The sequence below is a fragment of the Astyanax mexicanus genome, unplaced genomic scaffold, assembly GCF_023375975.1.
Source record: "Astyanax mexicanus isolate ESR-SI-001 unplaced genomic scaffold, AstMex3_surface scaffold_36, whole genome shotgun sequence".
In the NCBI taxonomy this organism is placed as follows: Eukaryota; Metazoa; Chordata; class Actinopteri; order Characiformes; family Acestrorhamphidae; genus Astyanax; species Astyanax mexicanus.
This window is the reverse complement of record NW_026040046.1, coordinates 1-25,000: the sequence shown is the minus strand read 5'-3', so window position 1 is coordinate 25,000 and position 25,000 is coordinate 1. Positions and strand designations below refer to the sequence as shown.

The following is a 25,000-nucleotide window of genomic DNA, read 5'->3' as shown; positions in this document are numbered from 1 at the left end:
TAATAGTTAAACTGGGCAGACACAGTTTTAGAGTTTCCAGTTGAGTTTTGGGAGTTCAGGTCAGAGCAGTTGGAGGAGAAGCAGTTAGAGAAGGAGTGGGAGAAGGAGTTGGAGAAGATGAGTTGAGGAAAACAGTTAGAGGAGAGAGGTTAGGGAGCCCAGAGATGGAGAAAGGATAGACTGTTAGTTTAGTCATCTTAAGTTAGTTTTCTTAGACCAGTGCATTTAATCTTCAAGTATATTAATATTAGCTATCCTAGTTAAAATATCTAAGGTTATTTTACAATCTACGAAGCCAAGCATTATTCCATCTAAGTTTAGCTAAAGTACAGCTGAAAAGGAGATCCGCCAGATCCAACCCAGAATCCTGCGGTCCGGAGGCCACCAGCAAGCCAGCTGAGAGTGGGGATTTACCCTGTGGGTTCTAATGGGGCTCCGTGCTGACACAGGAAGTCAAACCACCCTGCAGACAGGCTCACGTGATCCTTTTTCGGGGTGAAGCATCAGACGACCAACCCAGGCGGACGTCACCAAGGCCCACTTCAACAACTCAGAGTAAGGCAGAGCTGGGTTTAATCTTTCGGCAGATGGTGTCTGTTGGTCATGGTTTTGATCGGGTCTTTAATTTAGTCTTCTTTAGTATAGATGACTCATTTTGAGTTGCTTGGTTGGAAATAAGAACTGGTTTCGTAGACTTAAAATGCCTTAGACCCTTATTTAGAAATATTCACTTAATAGTTCTATTAATCTTTATTCCTTTCATATCAGCATTATAACGTGTTTGTTGTTTATTTCTCATTTATCATTCTACACTATGATTTGATATCTAATGGCTACATTTATGACTTTTTAATGAATTATTTACTCATATATGTGTGATTTAATAAATACTTTTATTTTACAAAACCTGTAATTTCAGTGTGTTTTTCTGGATAACTTGGTTATGAAAATTTCTGTCACCTGTAGAAACCACACCCTGAGATGTCTTGTGTTATTAATTAATTTGATTAATTAATGTATTAATTAATCTAATTAAATTAATTTAATAACTGGCGCCCAATTAAAAATATTTCAACATCTCAATTAGCACCAGGTATTAAACCACTGAGCCCGCTACATAATTTGGCGCGCCGACGTGGGGCAGGATTATGTTCTTATTGGCTCTCCGCCGCGGGACCAGAGTATACACATTTCATAACCAGTTCCAGGAAATAGCGCTGTAAGTTGCAGAATAAAGTGTATTTTGTTTTTATTGCTAAATGCGTTAGCTGCTGGCTAGCTGGCCTAGCTGGAGTTACCTGCATAAACCCAGCATGTTAGAAACACACGCACATGTTCTACACGTGTTTTTGTTTACAATTCAGGACTGGCCAGTCCCCTGTGTGTGTGCGTGTCACGCGCACGGTCCCCTGTGTGTCTGTATAACGTGTTGGGTGTGTGTGGTACGTGAGCGCTCTTGGAAACATTACGCTTATTTGTAAAATAAGCTTGGTTAACACACCGCCGTGTGTGGGTAACCTTAAACCCGGGTGTATATACGTGTATATACGTGTGTACTTACATAAAGTTCGAACTGTTTCCGGTAAAATAGACATATTTTGCCAGTGTTGATCTGATAAGGCCTTCGCGCAGCTATGAGTCGCGGATCTCCGGCTCATTGACTCCGCGCTCCAGTTAAAACTGCTGGTTTTTGCGCGAAATCCGTAAAATCCCGCAGTACTGGACACTTCCACGTGCGTAAAAGAGTAGCTAACTTTTACGTAACACCACCCTGAGTGGCAGGAAGTTTATTGTGTGCGTGATTAAACTAACCACGCCAGGATGTAAATCCTCTTTGCTCATCTTGTGAAGTGTGTTGCTGCTGTGTTAAACTTTCGGACAGCCGTGCCCTTCTCCTCTGCTATTCACAGTCGACTGAGTCAGTCAAATCTGCTGACAAGGTCCCAGACCCAAAGGGCGGTCCTTAACGTGGCATCATCAGTGGGCGTGACCACTCCCACCAGTCGGCCTCTGCCACCATCTGGTGGACAGCCTGACTATTTACACTCAAACTCAAAGGGTGTTTTACTACCCCTCACCACTAGGGGGGGTACACTGCCACATCGCCATCTGGTGTTTGATTTGGGTAACTGCATACAGTGCAGAAAGGTGCATTTAATTTGTTTGACCACCAGAGGGAGCCACTTAGCCACATAGCTGTGTCGCCACCTGGTGTTGTACTTGTGTAATTGCTATCATCCTGTAGAGTGCATTTAGAGTTTCTGTCGCCAGAGGGTGCCAATTTCAAACAAACTTTTTGTTAAGTTAATAAAGGGAATTTGCATTGTGGTTGGGTTAAATGGTTTGTAAATAAGTAAACAAATAACTGCATTAATTTAATCGGTTAATATTAAATAGTTAAATTTAAGTTTCAGGTCTGCTCTCTCAAACATTACTCTTTATGTTACATTGAACCAAGCTAAATAGCTATCTCCATTGAGTAACTAATCACAACATAAAATAATTAACTGGTCATTTTAATCAATTTGATTAAGTAAAGTTAATTAAATTTTTGTTAATTATTTTCAATTTAATTCAACCATCTTCAAATAAATTAAGATTAATTATTGATCGATTAAGATCAATTATTAATAACTGATTGAAATTAATTAATTAATTAACCAAAAAAAAAAAAAAACTTATCCAGTTATCAGTTACTCAACCATATACCCAGCACACCTGTGCTAAATACATAGTTAAATTCTCCCATCCTGTACATAGTTAATAACTATACCCATATTTAGACATATTGTGTATAGTGCCCTACAGTTATTAAACTGTTCACTAGCACCACTGACAACAAATCTAACTATTCTTTTAAAATTAATCTACTAATTGTAACCTTAGGTCGCCCCCTTTTAACAGATGTTTTTCTTATAAAAGGCACAATGCTAATTGACTCGAACATAAAATAAACTTGTTTGTCATCAAAATTGTTTGATTCCACGTGCTTTACGTAAATCAAAATGTGTGTCACTGAAAAAGCTCTTTTAGAGCTTACAGCTGGTTTACCCCCAGGACTTACCGTCCCAGTCCAACAAACGGACAGTGGGGGTCTCCATGCACTAATTGCCAAAAGCCTCAATGAGTGTGTATCTAAAATCCTTGAGGGCAAGCAACAAGTGGATCCGATTTCCCTAATACTGTGGAAACAACTGCTGTTGTCACAGGATCAACTTGCTGCTTCCTCCAAAACCATTCAAAATCTCCAAGCAGAGATTGTGACTTTAAATGATAGAGTTGCAGACCTAGAGAACAAAACTGTACAGTCTGAAATGAACCAAAGAGACCTCAAAACCGAAGTGCAGCTGCTTCAAAAGGAAGCCAACATAGCTACCCAACTTGCAGCTCAGTCACAGGAAAAACTAAAACATGCTATTGCAAGACAGGTTGAGCTACAAACTGAATTAGCACATGCTAACAATGCAGTCAAATTAACTCGAGACCAAACAGAGTTAACATTTGAGCTGATGATGGAGGGAGACTCCCCCATCAATCCAGCTGGTAAATCAGGAACCCCTGGGGTTCCGGATCCTAAGCAACAACCATCCCCAAATACAATCCCTCTAGTCTCCCTTAAAGGTGCTGAAGCGCCAGTAGAACCAAGGTTCACTCAGCGTTCCCAGCCACATGGGACCTCTGTGCAACCTCAAGCACCCTCTGATAGAGATTTGGACAAAATTGCGCGTAACATCCCACGCTTTGAACCAGAACCGGACGGTTCTAATGATGTCCACCAGTATCTTCGCGACATTGACTTCTTCTTACGCCGTTTCCCCAAGGCCACGGTAAATGATAAAATCTACCTCATTAAGGTGTCCTCTAGTCGGGAAGTTGGACGTTTCATTGAGCGCCAACCACCCCAGGTTAAGAGAGATTATCCTGCTCTTTGCAAGGCTTTGGAGAATGAGTTCTCCAACCACCTTGTTCAAACCGGCCTTGCTGCAGCTCTTGCAATTAAGCAGAGCCGCCAGGAAACACCCCTACAGTACTATCACCGCCTCAGGCTAGCTTATTTCGGCTATAGAAATGAGCCTGGAATGGAGGAAGAGGAAGTTTTCAAAACATTGTTCGTGAGAAACCTCCATCCCTCCACCAGTCGCTCTTTTGGAGTCGCAGCCTGCCCTCGTACGCTAACAAGCCGGCAGCTGCGTGATTTGGCTCTCAGAGGATTTGCTAAGTTCCAACAAAACATTAATAAAAAATCAGAGTCAAATGACATCCTGATAATTAATGAGCAGTCCTCCCACGTCAAGCAAAAAGGGGCACACAAGGCTCCAATGCCACCTAAGACCCAGTTAAACCACAAAAACCAGAGAGTGTTCCACTCTTGGCGTCGCTCGTCCCTACATTGGGCCCAGCAAAGTGACCAAAAGCCCTCCTATCGAAGGAAAGGTAGGATAAAACGCAGTTGGAATGGCAAACACTCACAGCACCATGCTCGAGCACAGAGCTCCAGCAAACTTCAATCTCCGCTCAGGAGAAAGAGCCCAAAGCACCACAAACGTTGGTGTCCACCTAAAGGGCACAAGCATGAGACATATCCAACTAACCTGAGCACTAAAGACGGCAGTCTGCTCAGACAATTTCGTGACGAAATACGCAAGCAGGACAATGCTGAATCTGAATTCTTGCCAATTGTCCAAGCTCCAGATCAACCTGCTTGGGGGGGTGCGAAATCCATCCACCCCAATGCAGCCTTGGTTGTACAGCCAGACGCTGAAAACAACCACACTGAGGAAGCTTCTTCCCTCAGCCTGGAGGATCCACCACCTAAACAATTCTTGGGTTTCTTAACCGAGAAAGGTTCAACACCAAAATTCTACCTAGCCACCTGGCTGGAAGATGTGTTCGGGTATGAAGCTCTTTTGGACACGGGGTCAGACATTTCTTTAATGTCAAATTCACTTTTTGACCAGGTGAGGGCGACAGCCCGCCGAAACAACAAAGAGATACCTCTGAAAAAGTGTGCTCTTCACCTTCAACCATATTCGCACACTGGTATCACTCTGCATTCTGTAGCCCTGGTGCACGTTGCCATCGGTCCAATGAGCCTCACCCATCCAATTCATATTTCTCCATTGGAGAACGTCCAATTGCTCTTTGGCAAAGACCTCCTTGACCGGTTCAAACCATTGATTGACTTTCAGCATCGTAGAATCTGGGCACAGGTTTGCGAACCCCTGCCCTGTCCTAAGGCACAGGATAGAGTTCAATGCTATCATGTTGCTAGCAACATTGAGCCACACAAGCTCATTGAACCTTCAAATTCCACGGGAATCAATGAGAAGCTCACAGTCAGGATTCTGAAACCACCATCTTCAGAGCATGACTCTAAAACAAAACACCTGTTCATGGGCATTGACTCCCTCTACGGCTGTAGATGAGTACAACCCAAAAGCTGGAAAGTCATTCACTCTTAACACAACGGTCAACGGTGAAATCTTTGTTCCATGGGCTGACAAGTCAGCTGTTCACAGACCACCTGCAGGTTCCTTGCCACGGACTAACTGTGATCCTCTGTTCGTGCACCAAAAGGATTGTTCTCTTCTTGTTCCTGCACCAGTGGTTCCAGACAAACACAGTCCCTTGGATTCTTATGAATGTAAAAACATTCCCACCATCTACACAGATGGATGGGCTTTTCGGAATGCTCAGATCAAATGGAAAGTTAACATGACAATTGGTGCATGTGGCAACACTTCTTTCAGAACACTGGCATTTCAACTTGATCCACTTGCCACTTACTGTGCGTCTTTCAGGATGCTCAAGGGCCTGTTTGTTTATGCCCCAGATACACACGCTTCATCTTCATTCGTGGTGCCTCAGCGCCATGGGGGGGGAGAGCCTGGCCCAGGCCCTCGATCACCCATGGGTGGACCACAAAATGATGGGGGAAACACACCAAGCATTCCCACAATTGACATATCTGCCACTTGTTGGAAAAAGGCTAGTTTGTTTTCAGCCCCAATCTTCAGAAGATCTGTGTGGTATATGGCCAATTCCACAAATGGATTGGGTCGAAAGACTCATGAAATTTGTTCGAAGGAACAAACATCTCATCACTGTGGCAGGTGCATTTGCCAGATGGGGGGGATGTCCCCCAGACCCTATTGAAATGGCCCAGGCCACAACTTTTTCGCTGAACCACACTTTCTCAGGTGTTGGTATATCTCACCGTTCTAGCGGTGAACTGCGGAAACACCCAAAACTGGGAAAAAGCACGCTTGGCTACCAACCATTGTGCTACACTGCTGACAAGCTACTGGTGAGGTCCCAGCACAGCACTGGCAAAACAATTCGCGAGCTCAGGTCTCATTGGTTTGGTCCTCATGCAGAGGCAGACAAACTGCCTCGCATCTGGAACCAAATCCCGCATCGTCAGTGTTTTATTAAACCGATTCTCAAACAAGTTCAATGTAACCCAATTAAACTATGCAAAAGCCCCATGGGACAAGTCGGGACCAATAATGCCCTAGGTTAAATCATAATACTGGGCCAAATACTTAGACACACTGAGTGTTCATTGTCCACCATATTCTGACCTGACGCAATTGTTAAATTGAGAAAGTACCACACATTCACTGTCTGGAACTCACCTATCCAAGTAGCATAACTCACAACAAATTGGATATTTTGTTAAACCTAGTGTTTGAATCACCATTTCAAACCATTAGCATAGCAGTATAATAAATACGTGGAGAGGGGGGGTGCCAATTTTTTTTTGCTTTTCTTTCTCCTCTCTTCAGGTGCCCAAAACATATTTTGTTTCCCTTCTGACTATGTTTGCTCCGCTATATTGTTCTCAATTGTTGACTAAGTAGTGGCTAATTATTGAAGCATACCTTATGGGTAGGTTGTCTTGATAAAGTTATAAAGGAACAAATAGCTAGCAAACTATTTGTGACCCCTTTCATATGCTTGTTGCCACACTATCACATTAAATTAACTATTTTATTCAGAACCAAAAGCCAATAGCTACAACAAAAAAAAACTGATCATCAGAGAAATCTATTAGACCAAAAACTCTGTCAGCTACCTTGTAGTAGATTGTCTTAAGAAAGCATGACCAACAAGACACCAATTGCATGAAAGATGTACCTAACATGCTCTGTCTACAGAAATCCACGTTGACATCGACCGATGACCCAACGTCCAGTGGCCCATCGATCGATTGGGGGGGAATGTAGTGGATTAACCAGAGGATTTCTTCATTGCTTGGACACAAACACACACTACCCCCACTTTACGGCCTATAAGGAAACTTCGAACCCAGAACACTCTAAAAAAACCTTGGAGTAATCTTTTTTTCAAACAACCTTAAATTTCAAAATGACATTTACTGACTATTTCTTCACTCAGCCTCGCTCAAGAGCCCTAAATGCGAGTTTAGGGTAAAATTCTGTTTACATTCCTCCAAGTCATAAACCTCGGAGTTAATGTAAACATTTGGAACATTTGCAACACCATCACTAGGACGGGACTGCGGACTTAAGAGAGTGTCAAAACTTAATTAATGCCTTGGAAATTGTTAATTCACCAAATGTTGTACCAATTTAGGGGTTTGTGCCTAGTTATTTCTGCAATCACTTAGAAATAAGATTAATGAAATTAAGAGAAATGTTCTAAGCTTGGGATTCCATTTTCAACATTGCAGGCTCAAATTCTGTGGGGTGCAGAAAGAACTCCTTCCCCCACCGTCGTAAATTCAGACAGGCAAGGACCAAGCCTTATCTGAACACTCAGCAGAGGGGAGGAATTTCTCACTCAGAAGATTTTGCTTAAAATACATCTATATTGACTATATAAAAAAATGTGTTTTATAGAATGTTTACTAGATAATGGTATATGTGTCTGGTATATGGTATATGTGTTTGGATGTGTCCTGATTCAATTTTTCTACACATTCAAGTCTGAATCAACAAGGTTTAACTAGCATTTGATAATTTAGCTTTATTTGGTTATCAGTGGTTTAACCAGGTATTATCTTTTAAGTGATTTAATTGGGTTTAAATAATAACATGACTCTTGATCTCTTTCTGACAGAGTATCATCCATCGTTGTATTTCTAAGATTATCTAGTATTACAAAACTGTTTGTGGGCAAAATATATATAGTACATTTATTGTGATTCAATTGTAAGATTGTTGTTTCCTGAATTTATCCTCACAAACTGATATGCTGAAAAATGTATTTTTAATCCACTGCTTAATTGAGTTTTCTTTTGGTTTGGTCTATTAGAAAAAAAATGGAAATCTCACTAGCTGAAGCATGCTGACCATGTGAGCGAGGGGGGGTTTATGGCCCTTTGTGAATCCCCACCAAAGTTTGAAATTGCTCCTAGACCAATCAAAACACAGACATTTGGGCCACAGGGCCAATCATAGCTCGAGGGCCAAACAGGCCACAGAGTCTAATAGTTAAACTGGGCAGACACAGTTTAGAGTTTCCAGTTGAGTTTTGGGAGTTCAGGTCAGAGCAGTTGGAGGAGAAGCAGTTAGAGAAGGAGTGGGAGAAGGAGTTGGAGAAGATGAGTTGAGGAAAACAGTTAGAAGAGAGAGGTTAGGGAGCCCAGAGATGGAGAAAGGATAGACTGTTAGTTTAGTCATCTTAAGTTAGTTTTCTTAGACTAGTGCATTTAATCTTCAAGTATATTAATATTAGCTATCCTAGTTAAAATATCTAAGGTTATTTTACAATCTACGAAGCCAAGCATTATTCCATCTAAGTTTAGCTAAAGTACAGCTGAAAAGGAGATCCGCCAGATCCAACCCAGAAACCTGCGGTCCGGAGGCCACCAGCAAGCCAGCTGAGAGTGGGGATTTACCCTGTGGGTTCTAATGGGGCTCCGTGCTGACACAGGAAGTCAAACCACCCTGCAGACAGGCTCACGTGATCCTTTTTCGGGGTGAAGCATCAGACGACCAACCCAGGCGGACGTCACCAAGGCCCACTTCAACAACTCAGAGTAAGGCAGAGCTGGGTTTAATCTTTCGGCAGATGGTGTCTGTTGGTCATGGTTTGGATCGGGTCTTTAATTTAGTCTTCTTTAGTATAGATGATTCATTTTGAGTGGCTTGGTTGGAAATAAGAACTGGTTTCGTAGACTTAAAATGCCTTAGACCCTTATTTAGAAATATTCACTTAATAGTTCTATTAATCTTTATTCCTTTCATATCAGCATTATAACGTGTTTGTTGTTTATTTCTCATTTATCATTCTACACTATGATTTGATATCTAATGGCTACATTTATGACTTTTTAATGAATTATTTACTCATATATGTGTGATTTAATAAATACTTTTATTTTACAAAACCTGTCATTTCAGTGTGTTTTTCTGGATAACTTGGTTATGAAAATTTCTGTCACCTGTAGAAACCACACCCTGAGATGTCTTGTGTTATTAATTAATTTGATTAATTTATTTATTAATTAATCTAATTAAATTAATTTAATAACTGGCGCCCAATTAAAAATATTTCAACATCTCAATTAGCACCAGGTATTAAACCACTGAGCCCGATACACTGCTTAGCTTCCGAGATCAGACGAGATCGGGCGTTCTCAGGGTAGTGTGACCGTAAGCCATTGCAGAGCTCTCATCAAGACTACTTATGCAACTTCATCTATGTTGGGTTTCAGATAACAAACTAGTAATGTATAACAAGACCATGGTAATGGAAGCAAGAGGGGAAAAGCTTACAGCACCTGGTATTCCCAGGTGGTCTCCCATCCAAGTACTAACCAGGCCAAACCCTGCTTAGCTTCCGAGATCAGACGAGATCGGGCGTTCTCAGGGTAGTGTGACCGTAAGCCATTGCAGAGCTCTCATCAAGACTACTTATGCAACTTCATCTATGTTGGGTTTCAGATAACAAACTAGTAATGTATAACAAGACCATGGTAATGGAAGCAAGAGGGGAAAAGCTTACAGCACCTGGTATTCCCAGGTGGTCTCCCATCCAAGTACTAACCAGGCCAAACCCTGCTTAGCTTCCGAGATCAGACGAGATCGGGCGTTCTCAGGGTAGTGTGACCGTAAGCCATTGCAGAGCTCTCATCAAGACTACTTATGCAACTTCATCTATGTTGGGTTTCAGATAACAAACTAGTAATGTATAACAAGACCATGGTAATGGAAGCAAGAGGGGAAAAGCTTACAGCACCTGGTATTCCCAGGTGGTCTCCCATCCAAGTACTAACCAGGCCAAACCCTGCTTAGCTTCCGAGATCAGACGAGATCGGGCGTTCTCAGGGTAGTGTGACCGTAAGCCATTGCAGAGCTCTCATCAAGACTACTTATGCAACTTCATCTATGTTGGGTTTCAGATAACAAACTAGTAATGTATAACAAGACCATGGTAATGGAAGCAAGAGGGGAAAAGCTTACAGCACCTGGTATTCCCAGGTGGTCTCCCATCCAAGTACTAACCAGGCCAAACCCTGCTTAGCTTCCGAGATCAGACGAGATCGGGCGTTCTCAGGGTAGTGTGACCGTAAGCCATTGCAGAGCTCTCATCAAGACTACTTATGCAACTTCATCTATGTTGGGTTTCAGATAACAAACTAGTAATGTATAACAAGACCATGGTAATGGAAGCAAGAGGGGAAAAGCTTACAGCACCTGGTATTCCCAGGTGGTCTCCCATCCAAGTACTAACCAGGCCAAACCCTGCTTAGCTTCCGAGATCAGACGAGATCGGGCGTTCTCAGGGTAGTGTGACCGTAAGCCATTGCAGAGCTCTCATCAAGACTACTTATGCAACTTCATCTATGTTGGGTTTCAGATAACAAACTAGTAATGTATAACAAGACCATGGTAATGGAAGCAAGAGGGGAAAAGCTTACAGCACCTGGTATTCCCAGGTGGTCTCCCATCCAAGTACTAACCAGGCCAAACCCTGCTTAGCTTCCGAGATCAGACGAGATCGGGCGTTCTCAGGGTAGTGTGACCGTAAGCCATTGCAGAGCTCTCATCAAGACTACTTATGCAACTTCATCTATGTTGGGTTTCAGATAACAAACTAGTAATGTATAACAAGACCATGGTAATGGAAGCAAGAGGGGAAAAGCTTACAGCACCTGGTATTCCCAGGTGGTCTCCCATCCAAGTACTAACCAGGCCAAACCCTGCTTAGCTTCCGAGATCAGACGAGATCGGGCGTTCTCAGGGTAGTGTGACCGTAAGCCATTGCAGAGCTCTCATCAAGACTACTTATGCAACTTCATCTATGTTGGGTTTCAGATAACAAACTAGTAATGTATAACAAGACCATGGTAATGGAAGCAAGAGGGGAAAAGCTTACAGCACCTGGTATTCCCAGGTGGTCTCCCATCCAAGTACTAACCAGGCCAAACCCTGCTTAGCTTCCGAGATCAGACGAGATCGGGCGTTCTCAGGGTAGTGTGACCGTAAGCCATTGCAGAGCTCTCATCAAGACTACTTATGCAACTTCATCTATGTTGGGTTTCAGATAACAAACTAGTAATGTATAACAAGACCATGGTAATGGAAGCAAGAGGGGAAAAGCTTACAGCACCTGGTATTCCCAGGTGGTCTCCCATCCAAGTACTAACCAGGCCAAACCCTGCTTAGCTTCCGAGATCAGACGAGATCGGGCGTTCTCAGGGTAGTGTGACCGTAAGCCATTGCAGAGCTCTCATCAAGACTACTTATGCAACTTCATCTATGTTGGGTTTCAGATAACAAACTAGTAATGTATAACAAGACCATGGTAATGGAAGCAAGAGGGGAAAAGCTTACAGCACCTGGTATTCCCAGGTGGTCTCCCATCCAAGTACTAACCAGGCCAAACCCTGCTTAGCTTCCGAGATCAGACGAGATCGGGCGTTCTCAGGGTAGTGTGACCGTAAGCCATTGCAGAGCTCTCATCAAGACTACTTATGCAACTTCATCTATGTTGGGTTTCAGATAACAAACTAGTAATGTATAACAAGACCATGGTAATGGAAGCAAGAGGGGAAAAGCTTACAGCACCTGGTATTCCCAGGTGGTCTCCCATCCAAGTACTAACCAGGCCAAACCCTGCTTAGCTTCCGAGATCAGACGAGATCGGGCGTTCTCAGGGTAGTGTGACCGTAAGCCATTGCAGAGCTCTCATCAAGACTACTTATGCAACTTCATCTATGTTGGGTTTCAGATAACAAACTAGTAATGTATAACAAGACCATGGTAATGGAAGCAAGAGGGGAAAAGCTTACAGCACCTGGTATTCCCAGGTGGTCTCCCATCCAAGTACTAACCAGGCCAAACCCTGCTTAGCTTCCGAGATCAGACGAGATCGGGCGTTCTCAGGGTAGTGTGACCGTAAGCCATTGCAGAGCTCTCATCAAGACTACTTATGCAACTTCATCTATGTTGGGTTTCAGATAACAAACTAGTAATGTATAACAAGACCATGGTAATGGAAGCAAGAGGGGAAAAGCTTACAGCACCTGGTATTCCCAGGTGGTCTCCCATCCAAGTACTAACCAGGCCAAACCCTGCTTAGCTTCCGAGATCAGACGAGATCGGGCGTTCTCAGGGTAGTGTGACCGTAAGCCATTGCAGAGCTCTCATCAAGACTACTTATGCAACTTCATCTATGTTGGGTTTCAGATAACAAACTAGTAATGTATAACAAGACCATGGTAATGGAAGCAAGAGGGGAAAAGCTTACAGCACCTGGTATTCCCAGGTGGTCTCCCATCCAAGTACTAACCAGGCCAAACCCTGCTTAGCTTCCGAGATCAGACGAGATCGGGCGTTCTCAGGGTAGTGTGACCGTAAGCCATTGCAGAGCTCTCATCAAGACTACTTATGCAACTTCATCTATGTTGGGTTTCAGATAACAAACTAGTAATGTATAACAAGACCATGGTAATGGAAGCAAGAGGGGAAAAGCTTACAGCACCTGGTATTCCCAGGTGGTCTCCCATCCAAGTACTAACCAGGCCAAACCCTGCTTAGCTTCCGAGATCAGACGAGATCGGGCGTTCTCAGGGTAGTGTGACCGTAAGCCATTGCAGAGCTCTCATCAAGACTACTTATGCAACTTCATCTATGTTGGGTTTCAGATAACAAACTAGTAATGTATAACAAGACCATGGTAATGGAAGCAAGAGGGGAAAAGCTTACAGCACCTGGTATTCCCAGGTGGTCTCCCATCCAAGTACTAACCAGGCCAAACCCTGCTTAGCTTCCGAGATCAGACGAGATCGGGCGTTCTCAGGGTAGTGTGACCGTAAGCCATTGCAGAGCTCTCATCAAGACTACTTATGCAACTTCATCTATGTTGGGTTTCAGATAACAAACTAGTAATGTATAACAAGACCATGGTAATGGAAGCAAGAGGGGAAAAGCTTACAGCACCTGGTATTCCCAGGTGGTCTCCCATCCAAGTACTAACCAGGCCAAACCCTGCTTAGCTTCCGAGATCAGACGAGATCGGGCGTTCTCAGGGTAGTGTGACCGTAAGCCATTGCAGAGCTCTCATCAAGACTACTTATGCAACTTCATCTATGTTGGGTTTCAGATAACAAACTAGTAATGTATAACAAGACCATGGTAATGGAAGCAAGAGGGGAAAAGCTTACAGCACTTCATCTATGTTGGGTTTCAGATAAGAAACTAGTAATGTATAACAAGACCATGGTAATGGAAGCAAGAGGGGAAAAGCTTACAGCACCTGGTATTCCCAGGTGGTCTCCCATCCAAGTACTAACCAGGCCAAACCCTGCTTAGCTTCCGAGATCAGACGAGATCGGGCGTTCTCAGGGTAGTGTGACCGTAAGCCATTGCAGAGCTCTCATCAAGACTACTTATGCAACTTCATCTATGTTGGGTTTCAGATAACAAACTAGTAATGTATAACAAGACCATGGTAATGGAAGCAAGAGGGGAAAAGCTTACAGCACCTGGTATTCCCAGGTGGTCTCCCATCCAAGTACTAACCAGGCCAAACCCTGCTTAGCTTCCGAGATCAGACGAGATCGGGCGTTCTCAGGGTAGTGTGACCGTAAGCCATTGCAGAGCTCTCATCAAGACTACTTATGCAACTTCATCTATGTTGGGTTTCAGATAACAAACTAGTAATGTATAACAAGACCATGGTAATGGAAGCAAGAGGGGAAAAGCTTACAGCACCTGGTATTCCCAGGTGGTCTCCCATCCAAGTACTAACCAGGCCAAACCCTGCTTAGCTTCCGAGATCAGACGAGATCGGGCGTTCTCAGGGTAGTGTGACCGTAAGCCATTGCAGAGCTCTCATCAAGACTACTTATGCAACTTCATCTATGTTGGGTTTCAGATAACAAACTAGTAATGTATAACAAGACCATGGTAATGGAAGCAAGAGGGGAAAAGCTTACAGCACCTGGTATTCCCAGGTGGTCTCCCATCCAAGTACTAACCAGGCCAAACCCTGCTTAGCTTCCAAGATCAGACGAGATCGGGCGTTCTCAGGGTAGTGTGACCGTAAGCCATTGCAGAGCTCTCATCAAGACTACTTATGCAACTTCATCTATGTTGGGTTTCAGATAACAAACTAGTAATGTATAACAAGACCATGGTAATGGAAGCAAGAGGGGAAAAGCTTACAGCACCTGGTATTCCCAGGTGGTCTCCCATCCAAGTACTAACCAGGCCAAACCCTGCTTAGCTTCCGAGATCAGACGAGATCGGGCGTTCTCAGGGTAGTGTGACCGTAAGCCATTGCAGAGCTCTCATCAAGACTACTTATGCAACTTCATCTATGTTGGGTTTCAGATAACAAACTAGTAATGTATAACAAGACCATGGTAATGGAAGCAAGAGGGGAAAAGCTTACAGCACTTCATCTATGTTGGGTTTCAGATAAGAAACTAGTAATGTATAACAAGACCATGGTAATGGAAGCAAGAGGGGAAAAGCTTACAGCACCTGGTATTCGCAGGTGGTCTCCCATCCAAGTACTAACCAGGCCAAACCCTGCTTAGCTTCCGAGATCAGACGAGATCGGGCGTTCTCAGGGTAGTGTGACCGTAAGCCATTGCAGAGCTCTCATCAAGACTACTTATGCAACTTCATCTATGTTGGGTTTCAGATAACAAACTAGTAATGTATAACAAGACCATGGTAATGGAAGCAAGAGGGGAAAAGCTTACAGCACCTGGTATTCCCAGGTGGTCTCCCATCCAAGTACTAACCAGGCCAAACCCTGCTTAGCTTCCGAGATCAGACGAGATCGGGCGTTCTCAGGGTAGTGTGACCGTAAGCCATTGCAGAGCTCTCATCAAGACTACTTATGCAACTTCATCTATGTTGGGTTTCAGATAACAAACTAGTAATGTATAACAAGACCATGGTAATGGAAGCAAGAGGGGAAAAGCTTACAGCACCTGGTATTCCCAGGTGGTCTCCCATCCAAGTACTAACCAGGCCAAACCCTGCTTAGCTTCCGAGATCAGACGAGATCGGGCGTTCTCAGGGTAGTGTGACCGTAAGCCATTGCAGAGCTCTCATCAAGACTACTTATGCAACTTCATCTATGTTGGGTTTCAGATAACAAACTAGTAATGTATAACAAGACCATGGTAATGGAAGCAAGAGGGGAAAAGCTTACAGCACCTGGTATTCCCAGGTGGTCTCCCATCCAAGTACTAACCAGGCCAAACCCTGCTTAGCTTCCGAGATCAGACGAGATCGGGCGTTCTCAGGGTAGTGTGACCGTAAGCCATTGCAGAGCTCTCATCAAGACTACTTATGCAACTTCATCTATGTTGGGTTTCAGATAACAAACTAGTAATGTATAACAAGACCATGGTAATGGAAGCAAGAGGGGAAAAGCTTACAGCACCTGGTATTCCCAGGTGGTCTCCCATCCAAGTACTAACCAGGCCAAACCCTGCTTAGCTTCCGAGATCAGACGAGATCGGGCGTTCTCAGGGTAGTGTGACCGTAAGCCTTTGCAGAGCTCTCATCAAGACTACTTATGCAACTTCATCTATGTTGGGTTTCAGATAACAAACTAGTAATGTATAACAAACTAGTAATGTATAACAAGACCATGGTAATGGAAGCAAGAGGGGAAAAGCTTACAGCACCTGGTATTCCCAGGTGGTCTCCCATCCAAGTACTAACCAAGCCAAACCCTGCTTAGCTTCCGAGATCAGAAGAGATCGGGTGTTCTCAGGGTAGTGTGACCGTAAGCCATTGCAGAGCTCTCATCAAGACTACTTATGCAACTTCATCTATGTTGGGTTTCAGATAACAAACTAGTAATGTATAACAAGACCATGGTAATGGAAGCAAGAGGGGAAAAGCTTACAGCACCTGGTATTCCCAGGTGGTCTCCCATCCAAGTACTAACCAGGCCAAACCCTGCTTAGCGTCCGAGATCAGACGAGATCGGGCGTTCTCGGGGTAGTGTGACTGTAAGCCTTTGGAGAGCTCTCATCAAGACTACTTATGCAACTTCATCTATGTTGGGTTTCAGATAACAAACTAGTAATGTATAACAAGACCATGGTAATGGAAGCAAGAGGGGAAAAGCTTACAGCACCTGGTATTCCCAGGTGGTCTCCCATCCAAGTACTAACCAGGCCAAACCCTGCTTAGCTTCCGAGATCAGACGAGATCGGGCGTTCTCAGGGTAGTGTGACCGTAAGCCATTGCAGAGCTCTCATCAAGACTACTTATGCAACTTCATCTATGTTGGGTTTCAGATAACAAACTAGTAATGTATAACAAACTAGTAATGTATAACAAGACCATGGTAATGGAAGCAAGAGGGGAAAAGCTTACAGCACCTGGTATTCCCAGGTGGTCTCCCATCCAAGTACTAACCAAGCCAAACCCTGCTTAGCTTCCGAGATCAGAAGAGATCGGGCGTTCTCAGGGTAGTGTGACCGTAAGCCATTGCAGAGCTCTCATCAAGACTACTTATGCAACTTCATCTATGTTGGGTTTCAGATAACAAACTAGTAATGTATAACAAGACCATGGTAATGGAAGCAAGAGGGGAAAAGCTTACAGCACCTGGTATTCCCAGGTGGTCTCCCATCCAAGTACTAACCAGGCCAAACCCTGCTTAGCTTCCGAGATCAGACGAGATCGGGCGTTCTCAGGGTAGTGTGACTGTAAGCCATTGCAGAGCTCTCATCAAGACTACTTATGCAACTTCATCTATGTTGGGTTTCAGATAACAAACTAGTAATGTATAACAAGACCATGGTAATGGAAGCAAGAGGGGAAAAGCTTACAGCACCTGGTATTCCCAGGTGGTCTCCCATCCAAGTACTAACCAGGCCAAACCCTGCTTAGCTTCCGAGATCAGACGAGATCGGGCGTTCTCAGGGTAGTGTGACCGTAAGCCATTGCAGAGCTCTCATCAAGACTACTTATGCAACTTCATCTATGTTGGGTTTCAGATAACAAACTAGTAATGTATAACAAGACCATGGTAATGGAAGCAAGAGGGGAAAAGCTTACAGCACCTGGTATTCCCAGGTGGTCTCCCATCCAAGTACTAACCAGGCCAAACCCTGCTTAGCTTCCGAGATCAGACGAGATCGGGCGTTCTCAGGGTAGTGTGACCGTAAGCCATTGCAGAGCTCTCATCAAGACTACTTATGCAACTTCATCTATGTTGGGTTTCAGATAACAAACTAGTAATGTATAACAAGACCATGGTAATGGAAGCAAGAGGGGAAAAGCTTACAGCACCTGGTATTCCCAGGTGGTCTCCCATCCAAGTACTAACCAGGCCAAACCCTGCTTAGCTTCCGAGATCAGACGAGATCGGGCGTTCTCAGGGTAGTGTGACCGTAAGCCATTGCAGAGCTCTCATCAAGACTACTTATGCAACTTCATCTATGTTGGGTTTCAGATAACAAACTAGTAATGTATAACAAGACCATGGTAATGGAAGCAAGAGGGGAAAAGCTTACAGCACCTGGTATTCCCAGGTGGTCTCCCATCCAAGTACTAACCAGGCCAAACCCTGCTTAGCTTCCGAGATCAGACGAGATCGGGCGTTCTCAGGGTAGTGTGACCGTAAGCCATTGCAGAGCTCTCGTCAAGACTACTTATGCAACTTCATCTATGTTGGGTTTCAGATAACAAACTAGTAATGTATAACAAGACCATGGTAATGGAAGCAAGAGGGGAAAAGCTTAGAGCACCTGGTATTCCCAGGTGGTCTCCCATCTAAGTACTAACCAGGCCAAACCCTGCTTAGCTTCCGAGATCAGACGAGATCGGGCGTTCTCAGGGTAGTGTGACCGTAAGCCATTGCAGAGCTCTCATCAAGACTACTTATGCAACTTCATCTATGTTGGGTTTCAGATAACAAACTAGTAATGTATAACAAGACCATGGTAATGGAAGCAAGAGGGGAAAAGCTTACAGCACCTGGTATTCCCAGGTGGTCTCCCATCCAAGTACTAACCAGGCCAAACCCTGCTTAGCTTCCGAGATCAGACGAGATCGGGCGTTCTCAGGGTAGTGTGACCGTAAGCCATTGCAGAGCTCTCATCAAGACTACTTATGCAACTTCATCTATGTTGGGTTTCAGATAACAAACTAGTAATGTATAACAAGACCATGGTAATGGAAGCAAGAGGGGAAAAGCTTACAGCACCTGGTATTCCCAGGTGGTCTCCCATCCAAGTACTAACCAGGCCAAACCCTGCTTAGCTTCCGAGATCAGACGAGATCGGGCGTTCTCAGGGTAGTGTGACCGTAAGCCATTGCAGAGCTCTCATCAAGACTACTTATGCAACTTCATCTATGTTGGGTTTCAGATAACAAACTAGTAATGTATAACAAGACCATGGTAATGGAAGCAAGAGGGGAAAAGCTTACAGCACCTGGTATTCCCAGGTGGTCTCCCATCCAAGTACTAACCAGGCCAAACCCTGCTTAGCTTCCGAGATCAGACGAGATCGGGCGTTCTCAGGGTAGTGTGACCGTAAGCCATTGCAGAGCTCTCATCAAGACTACTTATGCAACTTCATCTATGTTGGGTTTCAGATAACAAACTAGTAATGTATAACAAGACCATGGTAATGGAAGCAAGAGGGGAAAAGCTTACAGCACCTGGTATTCCCAGGTGGTCTCCCATCCAAGTACTAACCAGGCCAAACCCTGCTTAGCTTCCGAGATCAGACGAGATCGGGCGTTCTCAGGGTAGTGTGACCGTAAGCCGTTGCAGAGCTCTCATCAAGACTACTTATGCAACTTCATCTATGTTGGGTTTCAGATAACAAACTAGTAATGTATAACAAGACCATGGTAATGGAAGCAAGAGGGGAAAAGCTTACAGCACCTGGTATTCCCAGGTGGTCTCCCATCCAAGTACTAACCAGGCCAAACCCTGCTTAGCTTCCGAGATCAGACGAGATCGGGCGTTCTCAGGGTAGTGTGACCGTAAGCCATTGCAGAGCTCTCATCAAGACTACTTATGCAACTTCATCTATGTTGGGTTTCAGATAACAAACTAGTAATGTATAACAAGACCATGGTAATGGAAGCAAGAGGGGAAAAGCTTACAGCACCTGGTATTCCCAGGTGGTCTCCCATCCAAGTACTAACCAGGCCAAACCCTGCTTAGCTTCCGAGATCAGACGAGATCGGGCGTTCTCAGGGTAGTGTGACCGTAAGCCATTGCAGAGCTCTCATCAAGACTACTTATGCAACTTCATCTATGTTGGGTTTCAGATAACAAACTAGTAATGTATAACAAGACCATGGTAATGGAAGCAAGAGGGGAAAAGCTTACAGCACCTGGTATTCCCAGGTGGTCTCCCATCCAAGTACTAACCAGGCCAAACCCTGCTTAGCTTCCGAGATCAGACGAGATCGGGCATTCTCAGGGTAGTGTGACCGTAAGCCATTGCAGAGCTCTCATCAAGACTACTTATGCAACTTCATCTATGTTGGGTTTCAGATAACAAACTAGTAATGTATAACAAGACCATGGTAATGGAAGCAAGAGGGGAAAAGCTTACAGCACCTGGTATTCCCAGGTGGTCTCCCATCCAAGTACTAACCAGGCCAAACCCTGCTTAGCTTCCGAGATCAGACGAGATCGGGCGTTCTCAGGGTAGTGTGACCGTAAGCCATTGCAGAGCTCTCATCAAGACTACTTATGCAACTTCATCTATGTTGGGTTTCAGATAACAAACTAGTAATGTATAACAAGACCATGGTAATGGAAGCAAGAGGGGAAAAGCTTACAGCACCTGGTATTCCCAGGTGGTCTCCCATCCAAGTACTAACCAGGCCAAACCCTGCTTAGCTTCCGAGATCAGACGAGATCGGGCGTTCTCAGGGTAGTGTGACCGTAAGCCATTGCAGAGCTCTCATCAAGACTACTTATGCAACTTCATCTATGTTGGGTTTCAGATAACAAACTAGTAATGTATAACAAGACCATGGTAATGGAAGCAAGAGGGGAAAAGCTTACAGCACCTTGTATTCCCAGGTGGTCTCCCATCCAAGTACTAACCAGGCCAAACCCTGCTTAGCTTCCGAGATCAGACGAGATCGGGCGTTCTCAGGGTAGTGTGACCGTAAGCCATTGCAGAGCTCTCATCAAGACTACTTATGCAACTTCATCTATGTTGGGTTTCAGATAACAAACTAGTAATGTATAACAAGACCATGGTAATGGAAGCAAGAGGGGAAAAGCTTACAGCACCTGGTATTCCCAGGTGGTCTCCCATCCAAGTACTAACCAGGCCAAACCCTGCTTAGCTTCCGAGATCAGACGAGATCGGGCGTTCTCAGGGTAGTGTGACCGTAAGCCATTGTAGAGCTCTCATCAAGACTACTTATGCAACTTCATCTATGTTGGGTTTCAGATAACAAACTAGTAATGTATAACAAGACCATGGTAATGGAAGCAAGAGGGGAAAAGCTTACAGCACCTGGTATTCCCAGGTGGTCTCCCATCCAAGTACTAACCAGGCCAAACCCTGCTTAGCTTCTGAGATCAGACGAGATCGGGCGTTCTCAGGGTAGTGTGACCGTAAGCCATTGCAGAGCTCTCATCAAGACTACTTATGCAACTTCATCTATGTTGGGTTTCAGATAACAAACTAGTAATGTATAACAAGACCATGGTAATGGAAGCAACAGGGGAAAAGCTTACAGCACCTGGTATTCCCAGGTGGTCTCCCATCCAAGTACTAACCAGGCCAAACCCTGCTTAGCTTCCGAGATCAGACGAGATCGGGCGTTCTCAGGGTAGTGTGACCGTAAGCCATTGCAGAGCTCTCATCAAGACTACTTATGCAACTTCATCTATGTTGGGTTTCAGATAACAAACTAGTAATGTATAACAAGACCATGGTAATGGAAGCAAGAGGGGAAAAGCTTACAGCACCTGGTATTCCCAGGTGGTCTCCCATCCAAGTACTAACCAGGCCAAACCCTGCTTAGCTTCCGAGATCAGACGAGATCGGGCGTTCTCAGGGTAGTGTGACCGTAAGCCATTGCAGAGCTCTCATCAAGACTACTTATGCAACTTCATCTATGTTGGGTTTCAGATAACAAACTAGTAATGTATAACAAGACCATGGTAATGGAAGCAAGAGGGGAAAAGCTTACAGCACCTGGTATTCCCAGGTGGTCTCCCATCCAAGTACTAACCAGGCCAAACCCTGCTTAGCTTCCGAGATCAGACGAGATCGGGCGTTCTCAGGGTAGTGTGACCGTAAGCCATTGCAGAGCTCTCATCAAGACTACTTATGCAACTTCATCTATGTTGGGTTTCAGATAACAAACTAGTAATGTATAACAAGACCATGGTAATGGAAGCAAGAGGGGAAAAGCTTACAGCACCTGGTATTCCCAGGTGGTCTCCCATCCAAGTACTAACCAGGCCAAACCCTGCTTAGCTTCCGAGATCAGACGAGATCGGGCGTTCTCAGGGTAGTGTTACCGTAAGCCATTGCAGAGCTCTCATCAAGACTACTTATGCAACTTCATCTATGTTGGGTTTCAGATAACAAACTAGTAATGTATAACAAGACCATGGTAATGGAAGCAAGAGGGGAAAAGCTTACAGCACCTGGTATTCCCAGGTGGTCTCCCATCCAAGTACTAACCAGGCCAAACCCTGCTTAGCTTCCGAGATCAGACGAGATCGGGCGTTCTCAGGGTAGTGTGACCGTAAGCCATTGCAGAGCTCTCATCAAGACTACTTATGCAACTTCATCTATGTTGGGTTTCAGATAACAAACTAGTAATGTATAACAAGACCATGGTAATGGAAGCAAGAGAGGAAAAGCTTACAGCACCTGGTATTCCCAGGTGGTCTCCCATCCAAGTACTAACCAGGCCAAACCCTGCTTAGCTTCCGAGATCAGACGAGATCGGGCGTTCTCAGGGTAGTGTGACCGTAAGCCATTGCAGAGCTCTCATCAAGACTACTTATGCAACTTCATCTATGTTGGGTTTCAGATAACAAACTAGTAATGTATAACAAGACCATGGTAATGGAAGCAAGAGGGGAAAAGCTTACAGCACCTGGTATTCCCAGGTGGTCTCCCATCCAAGTACTAACCAGGCCAAACCCTGCTTAGCTTCCGAGATCAGACGAGATCGGGCGTTCTCAGGGTAGTGTGACCGTAAGCCATTGCAGAGCTCTCATCAAGACTACTTATGCAACTTCATCTATGTTGGGTTTCAGATAACAAACTAGTAATGTATAACAAGACCATGGTAATGGAAGCAAGAGGGGAAAAGCTTACAGCACCTGGTATTCCCAGGTGGTCTCCCATCCAAGTACTAACCAGGCCAAACCCTGCTTAGCTTCCGAGATCAGACGAGATCGGGCGTTCTCAGGGTAGTGTGACCGTAAGCCATTGCAGAGCTCTCATCAAGACTACTTATGCAACTTCATCTATGTTGGGTTTCAGATAACAAACTAGTAATGTATAACAAGACCATGGTAATGGAAGCAAGAGGGGAAAAGCTTACAGCACCTGGTATTCCCAGGTGGTCTCCCATCCAAGTACTAACCAGGCCAAACCCTGCTTAGCTTCCGAGATCAGACGAGATCGGGCGTTCTCAGGGTAGTGTGACCGTAAGCCATTGCAGAGCTCTCATCAAGACTACTTATGCAACTTCATCTATGTTGGGTTTCAGATAACAAACTAGTAATGTATAACAAGACCATGGTAATGGAAGCAAGAGGGGAAAAGCTTACAGCACCTGGTATTCCCAGGTGGTCTCCCATCCAAGTACTAACCAGGCCAAACCCTGCTTAGCTTCCGAGATCAGACGAGATCGGGCGTTCTCAGGGTAGTGTGACCGTAAGCAATTGCAGAGCTCTCATCAAGACTACTTATGCAACTTCATCTATGTTGGGTTTCAGATAACAAACTAGTAATGTATAACAAGACCATGGTAATGGAAGCAAGAGGGGAAAAGCTTACAGCACCTGGTATTCCCAGGTGGTCTCCCATCCAAGTACTAACCAGGCCAAACCCTGCTTAGCTTCCGAGATCAGACGAGATCGGGCGTTCTCAGGGTAGTGTGACCGTAAGCCATTGCAGAGCTCTCATCAAGACTACTTATGCAACTTCATCTATGTTGGGTTTCAGATAACAAACTAGTAATGTATAACAAGACCATGGTAATGGAAGCAAGAGGGGAAAAGCTTACAGCACCTGGTATTCCCAGGTGGTCTCCCATCCAAGTACTAACCAGGCCAAACCCTGCTTAGCTTCCGAGATCAGACGAGATCGGGCGTTCTCAGGGTAGTGTGACCGTAAGCCATTGCAGAGCTCTCATCAAGACTACTTATGCAACTTCATCTATGTTGGGTTTCAGATAACAAACTAGTAATGTATAACAAGACCATGGTAATGGAAGCAAGAGGGGAAAAGCTTACAGCACCTGGTATTCCCAGGTGGTCTCCCATCCAAGTACTAACCAGGCCAAACCCTGCTTAGCTTCCGAGATCAGACGAGATCGGGCGTTCTCAGGGTAGTGTGACCGTAAGCCATTGCAGAGCTCTCATCAAGACTACTTATGCAACTTCATCTATGTTGGGTTTCAGATAACAAACTAGTAATGTATAACAAGACCATGGTAATGGAAGCAAGAGGGGAAAAGCTTACAGCACCTGGTATTCCCAGGTGGTCTCCCATCCAAGTACTAACCAGGCCAAACCCTGCTTAGCTTCCGAGATCAGACGAGATCGGGCGTTCTCAGGGTAGTGTGACCGTAAGCCATTGCAGAGCTCTCATCAAGACTACTTATGCAACTTCATCTATGTTGGGTTTCAGATAACAAACTAGTAATGTATAACAAGACCATTGTAATGGAAGCAAGAGAGGAAAAGCTTACAGCACCTGGTATTCCCAGGTGGTCTCCCATCCAAGCACTAACCAGGCCAAACCCTGCTTAGCTTCCGAGATCAGACGAGATCGGGCGTTCTCAGGGTAGTGTGACCGTAAGCCATTGCAGAGCAATCATCAAGACTACTTATGCAACTTCATCTATGTTGGGTTTCAGATAACAAACTAGTAATGTATAACAAGACCATGGTAATGGAAGCAAGAGGGGAAAAGCTTACAGCACCTGGTATTCCCAGGTGGTCTCCCATCCAAGTACTAACCAGGCCAAACCCTGCTTAGCTTCCGAGATCAGACGAGATCGGGCGTTCTCAGGGTAGTGTGACCGTAAGCCATTGCAGAGCTCTCATCAAGACTACTTATGCAACTTCATCTATGTTGGGTTTCAGATAACAAACTAGTAATGTATAACAAGACCATGGTAATGGAAGCAAGAGGGGAAAAGCTTAAAGCACCTGGTATTCCCAGGTGGTCTCCCATCCAAGTACTAACCAGGCCAAACCCTGCTTAGCTTCCGAGATCAGACGAGATCGGGCGTTCTCAGGGTAGTGTGACCGTAAGCCATTGCAGAGCTCTCATCAAGACTACTTATGCAACTTCATCTATGTT

General features: G+C 44.6%; 66 non-coding genes across 66 annotated transcripts; all 66 read right to left on the bottom strand.

Annotated features, from left to right (window-relative positions):
- Window positions 1-9,739: 9,739 nt before the first annotated feature.
- Window positions 9,740-9,858, bottom strand: LOC125791407 (5S ribosomal RNA). The gene has a single exon (XR_007431133.1). It is a non-coding gene; the product is annotated as a 5S ribosomal RNA (ribosomal RNA).
- A 110-nt stretch (window positions 9,859-9,968) lies between these two features.
- LOC125791396 (5S ribosomal RNA) lies at window positions 9,969-10,087 on the bottom strand. The gene has a single exon (XR_007431122.1). It is a non-coding gene; the product is annotated as a 5S ribosomal RNA (ribosomal RNA).
- A 110-nt stretch (window positions 10,088-10,197) lies between these two features.
- On the bottom strand, window positions 10,198-10,316 carry LOC125791385 (5S ribosomal RNA). The gene has a single exon (XR_007431111.1). It is a non-coding gene; the product is annotated as a 5S ribosomal RNA (ribosomal RNA).
- Window positions 10,317-10,426: 110 nt separating this feature from the next.
- On the bottom strand, window positions 10,427-10,545 carry LOC125791374 (5S ribosomal RNA). The gene has a single exon (XR_007431100.1). It is a non-coding gene; the product is annotated as a 5S ribosomal RNA (ribosomal RNA).
- A 110-nt stretch (window positions 10,546-10,655) lies between these two features.
- Window positions 10,656-10,774, bottom strand: LOC125791363 (5S ribosomal RNA). Its single transcript, XR_007431089.1, has one exon. It is a non-coding gene; the product is annotated as a 5S ribosomal RNA (ribosomal RNA).
- A 110-nt stretch (window positions 10,775-10,884) lies between these two features.
- Window positions 10,885-11,003, bottom strand: LOC125791352 (5S ribosomal RNA). The gene has a single exon (XR_007431078.1). It is a non-coding gene; the product is annotated as a 5S ribosomal RNA (ribosomal RNA).
- A 110-nt stretch (window positions 11,004-11,113) lies between these two features.
- LOC125791341 (5S ribosomal RNA) lies at window positions 11,114-11,232 on the bottom strand. Its single transcript, XR_007431067.1, has one exon. It is a non-coding gene; the product is annotated as a 5S ribosomal RNA (ribosomal RNA).
- A 110-nt stretch (window positions 11,233-11,342) lies between these two features.
- On the bottom strand, window positions 11,343-11,461 carry LOC125791330 (5S ribosomal RNA). Its single transcript, XR_007431056.1, has one exon. It is a non-coding gene; the product is annotated as a 5S ribosomal RNA (ribosomal RNA).
- Window positions 11,462-11,571: 110 nt separating this feature from the next.
- LOC125791319 (5S ribosomal RNA) lies at window positions 11,572-11,690 on the bottom strand. Its single transcript, XR_007431045.1, has one exon. It is a non-coding gene; the product is annotated as a 5S ribosomal RNA (ribosomal RNA).
- Window positions 11,691-11,800: 110 nt separating this feature from the next.
- Window positions 11,801-11,919, bottom strand: LOC125791308 (5S ribosomal RNA). Its single transcript, XR_007431034.1, has one exon. It is a non-coding gene; the product is annotated as a 5S ribosomal RNA (ribosomal RNA).
- A 110-nt stretch (window positions 11,920-12,029) lies between these two features.
- LOC125791296 (5S ribosomal RNA) lies at window positions 12,030-12,148 on the bottom strand. The gene has a single exon (XR_007431022.1). It is a non-coding gene; the product is annotated as a 5S ribosomal RNA (ribosomal RNA).
- Window positions 12,149-12,258: 110 nt separating this feature from the next.
- Window positions 12,259-12,377, bottom strand: LOC125791285 (5S ribosomal RNA). The gene has a single exon (XR_007431011.1). It is a non-coding gene; the product is annotated as a 5S ribosomal RNA (ribosomal RNA).
- A 110-nt stretch (window positions 12,378-12,487) lies between these two features.
- On the bottom strand, window positions 12,488-12,606 carry LOC125791274 (5S ribosomal RNA). Its single transcript, XR_007431000.1, has one exon. It is a non-coding gene; the product is annotated as a 5S ribosomal RNA (ribosomal RNA).
- Window positions 12,607-12,716: 110 nt separating this feature from the next.
- LOC125791263 (5S ribosomal RNA) lies at window positions 12,717-12,835 on the bottom strand. Its single transcript, XR_007430989.1, has one exon. It is a non-coding gene; the product is annotated as a 5S ribosomal RNA (ribosomal RNA).
- A 110-nt stretch (window positions 12,836-12,945) lies between these two features.
- On the bottom strand, window positions 12,946-13,064 carry LOC125791252 (5S ribosomal RNA). Its single transcript, XR_007430978.1, has one exon. It is a non-coding gene; the product is annotated as a 5S ribosomal RNA (ribosomal RNA).
- Window positions 13,065-13,174: 110 nt separating this feature from the next.
- On the bottom strand, window positions 13,175-13,293 carry LOC125791241 (5S ribosomal RNA). The gene has a single exon (XR_007430967.1). It is a non-coding gene; the product is annotated as a 5S ribosomal RNA (ribosomal RNA).
- Window positions 13,294-13,403: 110 nt separating this feature from the next.
- Window positions 13,404-13,522, bottom strand: LOC125791230 (5S ribosomal RNA). The gene has a single exon (XR_007430956.1). It is a non-coding gene; the product is annotated as a 5S ribosomal RNA (ribosomal RNA).
- A 197-nt stretch (window positions 13,523-13,719) lies between these two features.
- Window positions 13,720-13,838, bottom strand: LOC125791219 (5S ribosomal RNA). The gene has a single exon (XR_007430945.1). It is a non-coding gene; the product is annotated as a 5S ribosomal RNA (ribosomal RNA).
- A 110-nt stretch (window positions 13,839-13,948) lies between these two features.
- Window positions 13,949-14,067, bottom strand: LOC125791208 (5S ribosomal RNA). The gene has a single exon (XR_007430934.1). It is a non-coding gene; the product is annotated as a 5S ribosomal RNA (ribosomal RNA).
- Window positions 14,068-14,177: 110 nt separating this feature from the next.
- On the bottom strand, window positions 14,178-14,296 carry LOC125791197 (5S ribosomal RNA). The gene has a single exon (XR_007430922.1). It is a non-coding gene; the product is annotated as a 5S ribosomal RNA (ribosomal RNA).
- A 110-nt stretch (window positions 14,297-14,406) lies between these two features.
- Window positions 14,407-14,525, bottom strand: LOC125791989 (5S ribosomal RNA). The gene has a single exon (XR_007431721.1). It is a non-coding gene; the product is annotated as a 5S ribosomal RNA (ribosomal RNA).
- A 110-nt stretch (window positions 14,526-14,635) lies between these two features.
- Window positions 14,636-14,754, bottom strand: LOC125791184 (5S ribosomal RNA). The gene has a single exon (XR_007430910.1). It is a non-coding gene; the product is annotated as a 5S ribosomal RNA (ribosomal RNA).
- A 197-nt stretch (window positions 14,755-14,951) lies between these two features.
- On the bottom strand, window positions 14,952-15,070 carry LOC125791854 (5S ribosomal RNA). Its single transcript, XR_007431586.1, has one exon. It is a non-coding gene; the product is annotated as a 5S ribosomal RNA (ribosomal RNA).
- Window positions 15,071-15,180: 110 nt separating this feature from the next.
- LOC125791173 (5S ribosomal RNA) lies at window positions 15,181-15,299 on the bottom strand. The gene has a single exon (XR_007430899.1). It is a non-coding gene; the product is annotated as a 5S ribosomal RNA (ribosomal RNA).
- Window positions 15,300-15,409: 110 nt separating this feature from the next.
- On the bottom strand, window positions 15,410-15,528 carry LOC125791162 (5S ribosomal RNA). Its single transcript, XR_007430888.1, has one exon. It is a non-coding gene; the product is annotated as a 5S ribosomal RNA (ribosomal RNA).
- Window positions 15,529-15,638: 110 nt separating this feature from the next.
- On the bottom strand, window positions 15,639-15,757 carry LOC125791151 (5S ribosomal RNA). Its single transcript, XR_007430877.1, has one exon. It is a non-coding gene; the product is annotated as a 5S ribosomal RNA (ribosomal RNA).
- A 110-nt stretch (window positions 15,758-15,867) lies between these two features.
- LOC125791140 (5S ribosomal RNA) lies at window positions 15,868-15,986 on the bottom strand. Its single transcript, XR_007430866.1, has one exon. It is a non-coding gene; the product is annotated as a 5S ribosomal RNA (ribosomal RNA).
- Window positions 15,987-16,114: 128 nt separating this feature from the next.
- On the bottom strand, window positions 16,115-16,233 carry LOC125791814 (5S ribosomal RNA). Its single transcript, XR_007431546.1, has one exon. It is a non-coding gene; the product is annotated as a 5S ribosomal RNA (ribosomal RNA).
- A 110-nt stretch (window positions 16,234-16,343) lies between these two features.
- LOC125792439 (5S ribosomal RNA) lies at window positions 16,344-16,462 on the bottom strand. The gene has a single exon (XR_007432171.1). It is a non-coding gene; the product is annotated as a 5S ribosomal RNA (ribosomal RNA).
- Window positions 16,463-16,572: 110 nt separating this feature from the next.
- Window positions 16,573-16,691, bottom strand: LOC125791129 (5S ribosomal RNA). Its single transcript, XR_007430855.1, has one exon. It is a non-coding gene; the product is annotated as a 5S ribosomal RNA (ribosomal RNA).
- Window positions 16,692-16,819: 128 nt separating this feature from the next.
- LOC125792087 (5S ribosomal RNA) lies at window positions 16,820-16,938 on the bottom strand. Its single transcript, XR_007431819.1, has one exon. It is a non-coding gene; the product is annotated as a 5S ribosomal RNA (ribosomal RNA).
- A 110-nt stretch (window positions 16,939-17,048) lies between these two features.
- Window positions 17,049-17,167, bottom strand: LOC125791622 (5S ribosomal RNA). The gene has a single exon (XR_007431348.1). It is a non-coding gene; the product is annotated as a 5S ribosomal RNA (ribosomal RNA).
- A 110-nt stretch (window positions 17,168-17,277) lies between these two features.
- LOC125791118 (5S ribosomal RNA) lies at window positions 17,278-17,396 on the bottom strand. Its single transcript, XR_007430844.1, has one exon. It is a non-coding gene; the product is annotated as a 5S ribosomal RNA (ribosomal RNA).
- Window positions 17,397-17,506: 110 nt separating this feature from the next.
- On the bottom strand, window positions 17,507-17,625 carry LOC125791107 (5S ribosomal RNA). The gene has a single exon (XR_007430833.1). It is a non-coding gene; the product is annotated as a 5S ribosomal RNA (ribosomal RNA).
- Window positions 17,626-17,735: 110 nt separating this feature from the next.
- On the bottom strand, window positions 17,736-17,854 carry LOC125791096 (5S ribosomal RNA). Its single transcript, XR_007430822.1, has one exon. It is a non-coding gene; the product is annotated as a 5S ribosomal RNA (ribosomal RNA).
- Window positions 17,855-17,964: 110 nt separating this feature from the next.
- LOC125791085 (5S ribosomal RNA) lies at window positions 17,965-18,083 on the bottom strand. Its single transcript, XR_007430811.1, has one exon. It is a non-coding gene; the product is annotated as a 5S ribosomal RNA (ribosomal RNA).
- Window positions 18,084-18,193: 110 nt separating this feature from the next.
- LOC125792475 (5S ribosomal RNA) lies at window positions 18,194-18,312 on the bottom strand. The gene has a single exon (XR_007432208.1). It is a non-coding gene; the product is annotated as a 5S ribosomal RNA (ribosomal RNA).
- Window positions 18,313-18,422: 110 nt separating this feature from the next.
- LOC125791073 (5S ribosomal RNA) lies at window positions 18,423-18,541 on the bottom strand. Its single transcript, XR_007430799.1, has one exon. It is a non-coding gene; the product is annotated as a 5S ribosomal RNA (ribosomal RNA).
- A 110-nt stretch (window positions 18,542-18,651) lies between these two features.
- LOC125791062 (5S ribosomal RNA) lies at window positions 18,652-18,770 on the bottom strand. Its single transcript, XR_007430788.1, has one exon. It is a non-coding gene; the product is annotated as a 5S ribosomal RNA (ribosomal RNA).
- A 110-nt stretch (window positions 18,771-18,880) lies between these two features.
- On the bottom strand, window positions 18,881-18,999 carry LOC125791051 (5S ribosomal RNA). Its single transcript, XR_007430777.1, has one exon. It is a non-coding gene; the product is annotated as a 5S ribosomal RNA (ribosomal RNA).
- Window positions 19,000-19,109: 110 nt separating this feature from the next.
- Window positions 19,110-19,228, bottom strand: LOC125791040 (5S ribosomal RNA). The gene has a single exon (XR_007430766.1). It is a non-coding gene; the product is annotated as a 5S ribosomal RNA (ribosomal RNA).
- A 110-nt stretch (window positions 19,229-19,338) lies between these two features.
- On the bottom strand, window positions 19,339-19,457 carry LOC125791029 (5S ribosomal RNA). The gene has a single exon (XR_007430755.1). It is a non-coding gene; the product is annotated as a 5S ribosomal RNA (ribosomal RNA).
- Window positions 19,458-19,567: 110 nt separating this feature from the next.
- On the bottom strand, window positions 19,568-19,686 carry LOC125791018 (5S ribosomal RNA). The gene has a single exon (XR_007430744.1). It is a non-coding gene; the product is annotated as a 5S ribosomal RNA (ribosomal RNA).
- A 110-nt stretch (window positions 19,687-19,796) lies between these two features.
- Window positions 19,797-19,915, bottom strand: LOC125791802 (5S ribosomal RNA). The gene has a single exon (XR_007431534.1). It is a non-coding gene; the product is annotated as a 5S ribosomal RNA (ribosomal RNA).
- Window positions 19,916-20,025: 110 nt separating this feature from the next.
- LOC125791007 (5S ribosomal RNA) lies at window positions 20,026-20,144 on the bottom strand. Its single transcript, XR_007430733.1, has one exon. It is a non-coding gene; the product is annotated as a 5S ribosomal RNA (ribosomal RNA).
- Window positions 20,145-20,254: 110 nt separating this feature from the next.
- LOC125790996 (5S ribosomal RNA) lies at window positions 20,255-20,373 on the bottom strand. Its single transcript, XR_007430722.1, has one exon. It is a non-coding gene; the product is annotated as a 5S ribosomal RNA (ribosomal RNA).
- A 110-nt stretch (window positions 20,374-20,483) lies between these two features.
- LOC125792350 (5S ribosomal RNA) lies at window positions 20,484-20,602 on the bottom strand. The gene has a single exon (XR_007432082.1). It is a non-coding gene; the product is annotated as a 5S ribosomal RNA (ribosomal RNA).
- Window positions 20,603-20,712: 110 nt separating this feature from the next.
- LOC125790985 (5S ribosomal RNA) lies at window positions 20,713-20,831 on the bottom strand. Its single transcript, XR_007430711.1, has one exon. It is a non-coding gene; the product is annotated as a 5S ribosomal RNA (ribosomal RNA).
- Window positions 20,832-20,941: 110 nt separating this feature from the next.
- LOC125792166 (5S ribosomal RNA) lies at window positions 20,942-21,060 on the bottom strand. Its single transcript, XR_007431898.1, has one exon. It is a non-coding gene; the product is annotated as a 5S ribosomal RNA (ribosomal RNA).
- Window positions 21,061-21,170: 110 nt separating this feature from the next.
- LOC125790974 (5S ribosomal RNA) lies at window positions 21,171-21,289 on the bottom strand. The gene has a single exon (XR_007430700.1). It is a non-coding gene; the product is annotated as a 5S ribosomal RNA (ribosomal RNA).
- Window positions 21,290-21,399: 110 nt separating this feature from the next.
- Window positions 21,400-21,518, bottom strand: LOC125790962 (5S ribosomal RNA). The gene has a single exon (XR_007430688.1). It is a non-coding gene; the product is annotated as a 5S ribosomal RNA (ribosomal RNA).
- A 110-nt stretch (window positions 21,519-21,628) lies between these two features.
- LOC125790951 (5S ribosomal RNA) lies at window positions 21,629-21,747 on the bottom strand. Its single transcript, XR_007430677.1, has one exon. It is a non-coding gene; the product is annotated as a 5S ribosomal RNA (ribosomal RNA).
- A 110-nt stretch (window positions 21,748-21,857) lies between these two features.
- On the bottom strand, window positions 21,858-21,976 carry LOC125791827 (5S ribosomal RNA). Its single transcript, XR_007431559.1, has one exon. It is a non-coding gene; the product is annotated as a 5S ribosomal RNA (ribosomal RNA).
- A 110-nt stretch (window positions 21,977-22,086) lies between these two features.
- Window positions 22,087-22,205, bottom strand: LOC125790940 (5S ribosomal RNA). The gene has a single exon (XR_007430666.1). It is a non-coding gene; the product is annotated as a 5S ribosomal RNA (ribosomal RNA).
- Window positions 22,206-22,315: 110 nt separating this feature from the next.
- Window positions 22,316-22,434, bottom strand: LOC125790929 (5S ribosomal RNA). Its single transcript, XR_007430655.1, has one exon. It is a non-coding gene; the product is annotated as a 5S ribosomal RNA (ribosomal RNA).
- A 110-nt stretch (window positions 22,435-22,544) lies between these two features.
- LOC125790918 (5S ribosomal RNA) lies at window positions 22,545-22,663 on the bottom strand. Its single transcript, XR_007430644.1, has one exon. It is a non-coding gene; the product is annotated as a 5S ribosomal RNA (ribosomal RNA).
- Window positions 22,664-22,773: 110 nt separating this feature from the next.
- On the bottom strand, window positions 22,774-22,892 carry LOC125790907 (5S ribosomal RNA). The gene has a single exon (XR_007430633.1). It is a non-coding gene; the product is annotated as a 5S ribosomal RNA (ribosomal RNA).
- Window positions 22,893-23,002: 110 nt separating this feature from the next.
- Window positions 23,003-23,121, bottom strand: LOC125790896 (5S ribosomal RNA). The gene has a single exon (XR_007430622.1). It is a non-coding gene; the product is annotated as a 5S ribosomal RNA (ribosomal RNA).
- Window positions 23,122-23,231: 110 nt separating this feature from the next.
- Window positions 23,232-23,350, bottom strand: LOC125790885 (5S ribosomal RNA). The gene has a single exon (XR_007430611.1). It is a non-coding gene; the product is annotated as a 5S ribosomal RNA (ribosomal RNA).
- A 110-nt stretch (window positions 23,351-23,460) lies between these two features.
- On the bottom strand, window positions 23,461-23,579 carry LOC125790874 (5S ribosomal RNA). The gene has a single exon (XR_007430600.1). It is a non-coding gene; the product is annotated as a 5S ribosomal RNA (ribosomal RNA).
- A 110-nt stretch (window positions 23,580-23,689) lies between these two features.
- LOC125790863 (5S ribosomal RNA) lies at window positions 23,690-23,808 on the bottom strand. Its single transcript, XR_007430589.1, has one exon. It is a non-coding gene; the product is annotated as a 5S ribosomal RNA (ribosomal RNA).
- A 110-nt stretch (window positions 23,809-23,918) lies between these two features.
- LOC125790851 (5S ribosomal RNA) lies at window positions 23,919-24,037 on the bottom strand. The gene has a single exon (XR_007430577.1). It is a non-coding gene; the product is annotated as a 5S ribosomal RNA (ribosomal RNA).
- Window positions 24,038-24,147: 110 nt separating this feature from the next.
- Window positions 24,148-24,266, bottom strand: LOC125790840 (5S ribosomal RNA). Its single transcript, XR_007430566.1, has one exon. It is a non-coding gene; the product is annotated as a 5S ribosomal RNA (ribosomal RNA).
- A 110-nt stretch (window positions 24,267-24,376) lies between these two features.
- On the bottom strand, window positions 24,377-24,495 carry LOC125792197 (5S ribosomal RNA). The gene has a single exon (XR_007431929.1). It is a non-coding gene; the product is annotated as a 5S ribosomal RNA (ribosomal RNA).
- A 110-nt stretch (window positions 24,496-24,605) lies between these two features.
- On the bottom strand, window positions 24,606-24,724 carry LOC125790829 (5S ribosomal RNA). The gene has a single exon (XR_007430555.1). It is a non-coding gene; the product is annotated as a 5S ribosomal RNA (ribosomal RNA).
- Window positions 24,725-24,834: 110 nt separating this feature from the next.
- On the bottom strand, window positions 24,835-24,953 carry LOC125792330 (5S ribosomal RNA). Its single transcript, XR_007432062.1, has one exon. It is a non-coding gene; the product is annotated as a 5S ribosomal RNA (ribosomal RNA).
- Between the last annotated feature and the right edge of the window lie 47 nt (window positions 24,954-25,000).